Source organism: Podarcis gaigeae (assembly GCF_964106915.1).
Source record: "Podarcis gaigeae genome assembly, chromosome: 1".
Lineage (NCBI taxonomy): Eukaryota > Metazoa > Chordata > Lepidosauria > Squamata > Lacertidae > Podarcis > Podarcis gaigeae.
The window spans coordinates 69,280,202-69,286,702 of record NC_139678.1 but is presented as its reverse complement, the minus strand read 5'-3'; the positions used below and the strand labels follow the sequence as shown (position 1 = coordinate 69,286,702).

General features: G+C 43.9%; 1 long non-coding RNA gene across 1 annotated transcript; it reads right to left on the bottom strand.

The window, feature by feature from the left end:
- Window positions 1-2,060: 2,060 nt before the first annotated feature.
- Window positions 2,061-6,398, bottom strand: LOC310838686. Its single transcript, XR_014561117.1, has 3 exons — window positions 5,199-6,398; window positions 3,917-4,826; window positions 2,061-3,876 (listed from the first exon to the last, which is right to left on the bottom strand). It is a non-coding gene; the product is annotated as an uncharacterized lncRNA (long non-coding RNA).
- Between the last annotated feature and the right edge of the window lie 103 nt (window positions 6,399-6,501).

The following is a 6,501-nucleotide window of genomic DNA, read 5'->3' as shown; positions in this document are numbered from 1 at the left end:
CTGTAGTGGAGCAATTACTGGTTATGTACTACATTTTGCAAACAATTGCTTCTGGAGCAGGATATCCAAAGGTGCAAGCCCTTCTACCTCCTGCTGTCTTTATAAGATGTGTATACTTTTCAAACCATCTGAGAATTAACTTACATGTCACTGATCAAGCACCTGATTGTGTGAGTTGCTCAGTCAACACACAAGATTAGTGGGCACTTTTACTAGACAATGGCAGAGTAGGAAGGAAAGATCTATTGCTAGTTCCCTTAGGCAGCACACTTTGGGTCCACTTTGTTTAAAAAAGCCAAGTGTAAAAATGCACTAGCAGAATATTAGTGTAATAAAGCAGCAGGAATATCCCAAGAAGCAGGGGAAGACCAGATACAGGCTATGCCACTATATGCCTATTAGTGATATAATTTGCAAAGCAAAAGTTACTTTGATGTCTTCCTCCCTAGTTTGGAAAGAATTATACTTCTCAGATTGTAGATATCCATTTGCTGGGAGGCTTATTAAGGACAATAAGCTGGACATACATAAAATTCACTATAAAGCTGCCTTATAAAAGCTCTATTAGTCCATGTAACCCAATTCTGTGAACTCTGACAAGTAGTTGCTCTTCAGGGTCTCTGGCAGAGGTTCATCCCATCACCTACCTGATCCTTTTTAACTGGAGAGCCAAGAGATTGAACCTTGACATGTGCTGTATCACTGTTCTATGGTCCCTCCCCAAAAGAAATCCTTAATTTGGGTGGTGCCAGAGACCAAGATAAGAGCATAGTAGTATACATCTGACAACAGCCCCCCCTCCCAAAAAAAACCAGATTACTCCCAAAGGAATGTGACTGTTGTGGTTCTGGTTGTGTAAACATCACATGGCTGACTATGTGACAAGTGTTCTTTGGGGGTATGAATGTTCCAAAGAGATCTCTGCCTCTACAATAATAATTTAGGGCAAGGAGATACAAATGGAATAAAATGGAATAATCTAGACTTCTCTTGCTACAGTTCTGCTGAGAAGAAATATGCGAGTAGTCAATGAAGATTACTTACGTTATCTGTGATTTTTCTAAGTTCCTTACAAAGTCCTCTAGGATCTGTGTAATGTTTATATGGGAAGGCACTATAATCAATATAGTGCTGAGAAAGAAGTCAACAGATTATAACCATAGCCTTTGTTATCGTTAAAGGTCAGCATTCCCTCCTGTTGGGAGAATATCAATATTGACTTTGCAAGATTATGGGCACATGAACACGCACCCACAGGAGCAAATGCTAAATTTTAAGAGACAATTTTGCCAGTGGGAGGATGTCAGGGATTGAAGGCTGTGATGTCTGAGAAGAATAAAAATAAACTTTAAGCAGCAAAACGGAACACTACAGCTGCAGTCATATATTCTTACCTGTAATAAGGCCAATTGAATTCAATAGGATTGTCTTGCTGAGTAAAGGCAGAGAATTGTGCTGTAAGTAGTTTACAGTGCAATCCTATTCATATCTGGGAAAATTTACAACTTGGTGGTATTTAAAGTATACCTGTATTTAGTAATTTTTATTATCTTTTGTTGTTGCGTAAGCAGGAAAAACACTGACTAATGAAAGAAGAGAGTATTTTCCTTTATTTTGTCATTTATCTGGACAGATTGACCAAATTAATATCCATGTATTGCTGTCTGTTATAAGTCATACTGTACATTCAAAAGTGAATGCAGCTGTCAAGTTACTAGTCCACTGATGTACTTTCCAGAGCTGCAAGACAAGTCTGACTCTAGAGCTTTCATAATGGCCAACATTATTTCCATCTGGCATGTCTAAGGCAGCAGGAATATAGTTCTACAGTATGTGGATATTTGTAAACTGGGTTAAATGCAAATCTGATGAGAGGACTGTCATCAGGCAGTTCCACACCACACGTACCCAAAAACCTACACCTATCTGCCTTTCAGCATCAGTGCACTGGACGCCTACTGTTGTGGTTTTGCTCCATAACAATCCAGAGCAAACCTCAACGTTAGTTAGCAGAGTAAGCACAATGCAGGATTCCAAAAAATAAACCATACGCAACCTACTTCATCCAGTAATTATTTACTGAAGGTAAATAGCATAACAGTCACAAATCCAACTCTTCAGGATTGGCATAGTCATTAATAATCCAGTTGCAGCAAAACCTTAACTTAAACTTAAGACTAAAAACTTAGGCACTTCAGCATACTATGTACAGATCACCACACAAAAACAAAGCAGAGAGAACCAAGAAGGAAAGAGAAAGTCAAACCAGGCTCCTTCAGGCCTATTATTATAGGAAGCATGACCTTGGGAGAAAGAGATAAAAGGACTAGTTTGAATCAACTTGACTCAGCTTCTCTGAAGGAATAACCCAAACATCAGGAACCTTTTGCTTACCAGGCAGAAGAGAAACTTGACTTGTCAGCTAGAAACCTCCAGCTTCTATCACAGAAAGTTTCAGAACCTTATCCAGAACAGAATAGAAAAGATCTCTGCACTTTAAACCAATACTTTCTGTACTTAAAAAATGCAAGCCGTGACACCTACATGTTATTTCCAGTCTAATCTGAGAGCCATCCCATAGATCCTGGACACTAACACTTGCTGGATTAGTAACAATTTTAACTCCAGTCTAGGGGGGTCTGTTTAAATATCTGCTAATGTATCTTTCCAGCAGTGTTGCACTGAATATGTTTGTCTGAACACCTTACTGCAACCATTTGTAGAGGACAAAGGTAGAGCCTGGCAAGGTGAGTAGGCATATTGGATTGCCTGGTGTAGTAGGAGACTCAGAAGAAACCAAGGTCTCTTGACCAAACTGAGCTATAATTGCAAATACTGCAAAGCTGTATTGAATTTGCAGTACAACAAACAGAATAACCATTGTCCCCAAATAGCAGGTAGAGTGTAAAAACTTGCATCTCACTCAGTTATGCCTGATAAATGACTTCCCAACTAGTCAAAGGGCAGGACTGGTTCAGAGGATAAAGTTTGTGTGGCATAGGCATCAAACTGAAATTGCCTACCCAAGAGATGCCACATCTTCCTTGCTTCTTTAATGGTTAGGAGGAAGACCAGTAGTGTTTTTAGATGTATGGAACCCAGTGCTTTCCAAACCAGGAGTGACACAAAGAGTGGAATTCACAGTACAATGCTGACAAATTTTAATGATGGTTGTTGTTTTTTAATCTGCAGATTGCTGCAGAAATGTGGAGAATTTAATTTAAGATGGAAAGAATGAGAAATTGAAAGAACAAAAAATATCAGATCCTTCCATTCCTAGTCCTGGATGTTTTTCCAGACTAAAGGTCCTAAATGCATCATTATAGTTTCCTCTAGTTAGGAGAGTAGTTGTTGGATACACAACATTGCTGAAATGATTAGCTTTGGTTAAATAAAAGGCCGGTGCAAACATTGCTATCAATTCAGCAAAGACTGACCAGGATAATGAACAGATAATTAAGAGCACCAAGGTCAAATTAGCCCATGAGAGCTTATCAGTCATAACATTACTTGTATCTATCTGTAATGTTTAGTGTAATGTGCCTTTTTTTGTTTGTTCACAAGCTGTTTGTGAAACAAGGTTGGTTAGTGCTCCAAGCAGAATGTAACATTTGAAATGGCACAATCACCAAATACCCACCAATCACATTTGTGAGCTGCATTCATACTCTCACCACAACCGGAGCTCCTCAACATTTCACCTCACACTCAAAAGCCAGGTTAACTCACATCCCTCACTCACTGCCAGCTCTCCATCCAGTCTCCCGCCTATTTTAAACAGCAAGTTGCTGTTTCTTATAGACGAAGCCTACAAAATATGAGCAGCCCATAACCATTATGTGCAGGTGCTGTCTTAAAATTCTTCTTCTTCTTCTTCTTCTTCTTCTTCTTCTTCTTCTTCTTCTTTGGCGATCACTCGTAGCCATGTAAAATTGTATTCCATAAACAAATAGTGCAGTACCTACTGATAGAGATATTAGAAAGGATCAAAAAGAGGGCAGAACAATTATTACACTGTGCATGTATTGGCTTTTTATAAAGCCACAATGCATATATACTTGGAGCAAGCCTGTATTGAACTCTATGGGATTTATGCCTGAGGAAGCATGTGTAGGCTGCACATCATTCCTATATATTGGTTGAGAACAAGGAGTCAAGAAGGCAACAGACTTATGCCAGTGTTTGTCCACAGACAGCTTTCCAGGTCTTGCACCCAGCATGACTAAACTGCTTCTGGCGCAACAGAACACCATGACAGAAGCATGGAAACGGTATTTACCTTACCGCTGCAGCAGTACCTATTTATCTACTTGCACCAGTGTGCTTTTGAACTGCTAGGTTGGCAGAAGCTGGGACAGAGCAATGGGAGCTCACCAGTCGCACAGATTCAAACTGCCAACCTAATCAGTAAATCCAAGAGGCTCAGTGGTTTAGACTACACCACCACCCGCTTTTAAATCTAATGTTTTTGACAAGGTTAACATGATAATTATAGTTGTTTCCTCCCATATAAACAACCCTGTGAGGCAATTTAGGCTGAGAGATGGTAACTTATCACACAGTGACCATATTTCCTGGCTGAAGGGGGATTTCAACTGTGGTCCTTGTGTGATTATAAAATACTTTGTGGCTGTGCATTGGGGCCTACTCTCTGCTAAATGTGCCTAGGGCTGAAGCCCAAGATGCTGAAGTGTGATTCAGTGGTAGGAGCAGGGCTTTTTTCAGTCAAAACTCAGTTTGGGCACCTCTCAGGTGGGTGCCATTGCTATTATAAGAGAACAAGAGAGGTGTTTGTGGCAAGTTCCACCATTTATAGAAAAATAGCACTAGGTACGAGGCACACAAGGGACACGGGTGGCGCTGTGGGTAAAACCTCAGCGCCTAGGACTTGCCGATCGCATGGTCGGCGGTTCGAATCCCCGTGGCAGGGTGTGCTCCAGTCGTTCAGTCCCAGCGCCTGCCAACCTAGCAGTTCAAAAGCACCCCCGGGTGCAAGTAGATAAATAGGGACCGCTTACTAGCGGGAAGGTAAATGGTGTTTCCGTGTGCTGCGCTGGCTTGCCAGATGCAGCTTGTCACGCTGGCCACGTGACCCGGAAGTGTCTTCGGACAGCGCTGGCCCCCAGCCTCTTAAGTGAGATGGGCGCACAACCCTAGAGTCGGACACGACTGGCCCGTATGGGCAGGGGTACCTTTACCTTTTTACGAGGCACACACATTAGGTGTCTAATTATTCAGCTGGGATAGCAGCAAGGGTGAGGTGCTCCTTTTGGAAATCTGTCAGTGTTTAGATTTAAACCCATTTGGGCGTGTCTTTGGAGAAGGTTCCTACCGGAGTCATCAAAAGACAGTGTTGCAAGCAGTTTCTCTTTCCCTCTCTTTAACGTGTCCTGAAAGATGACACGCTTGATGAAATTCACACTCAAATGCCCTGCTCCTTTTCGAAGAATAGCCTGTCTCCTTTTGATTTATTCCTCCTCAAAGGCCATCTTTCTCTACCGCAACCAACACCACCCTGCTGTTGGGAGAGAGAGGCGGCTCCGCTCCTCCCTTCGCAGTGGAAGTGTTTGGCCGCAGGGAATTCTTGTCTGCGCAGGCCGGGCGATGCTCCTGCCTCCCTTGGTGGCTGCGAGTTGTTTCCTTTTAACTGGGGCGAAGCCATTTAAAAATCCCAGCGCGTACGCTCGCCTCTGAGGAGAACCTCCTTCGGAGGATACATGTACCAGGGGGCCTCTGGAATCTAATGTAACCACAGCTAACTCGCGCCCCCCACCCGAATATTTTTAACTGTTGGCGCCAACAATTTTGCTTTTATTGATGCAAAGCAACCCGTCCAGAGGGTCTTGAATGAGCTTTGCGGTGAGCGAGGCTGAGACGCCCGGAGACAGCTAGCCTCTTTATACCACACGGTGGGTACACAGGCAGATAATTTTGAAGAGCAGCAGACGATTGATCCACACGTTATTCAGACCCGGCGAAGCTGCGGTCAAACCGATTTAGACCGGGCCGCGTGTCGCTTCCCGAAAGCGCATTGGAGGTGTCCCATGGCTAGGATTGCAGCCTTTAAACTGTCAGGATGATTTATAGATCACAGCCTCGGGCTCACTGCTAAACCAGTTTGTCAGGCCGTAGGTAAAAGGGACCCTCCAGCGGGTGGCTGTTGCTGACACACAGTTACATCAGCAGCAAGCCAGTTTCGACCAAATACAGACGGCGAGAATTGCAGCTGAGTCAGAAAGAGTCACGTCGCGCACGGGCAGGCGCTGCTGCTCCTACTGTCTCCATCCCCCACCCTGGGGAAGCCCCCTTGCTGCTGCCCCTCCTCCTCCGGACTTGCACGAGCTCCAGTTCAAACGCTGGCCCTGCTGCACGCGCAGCTAACGTCGCCCTGGAGCTCGAGCCCCTCCAGGATAAGAACGGTATTAGAATACGCCCGCCCCTCCTACTCCCAACCCCGAATTCGCGCCAAATTGCCGTCTGACGCCACCACGCACAGTCCCG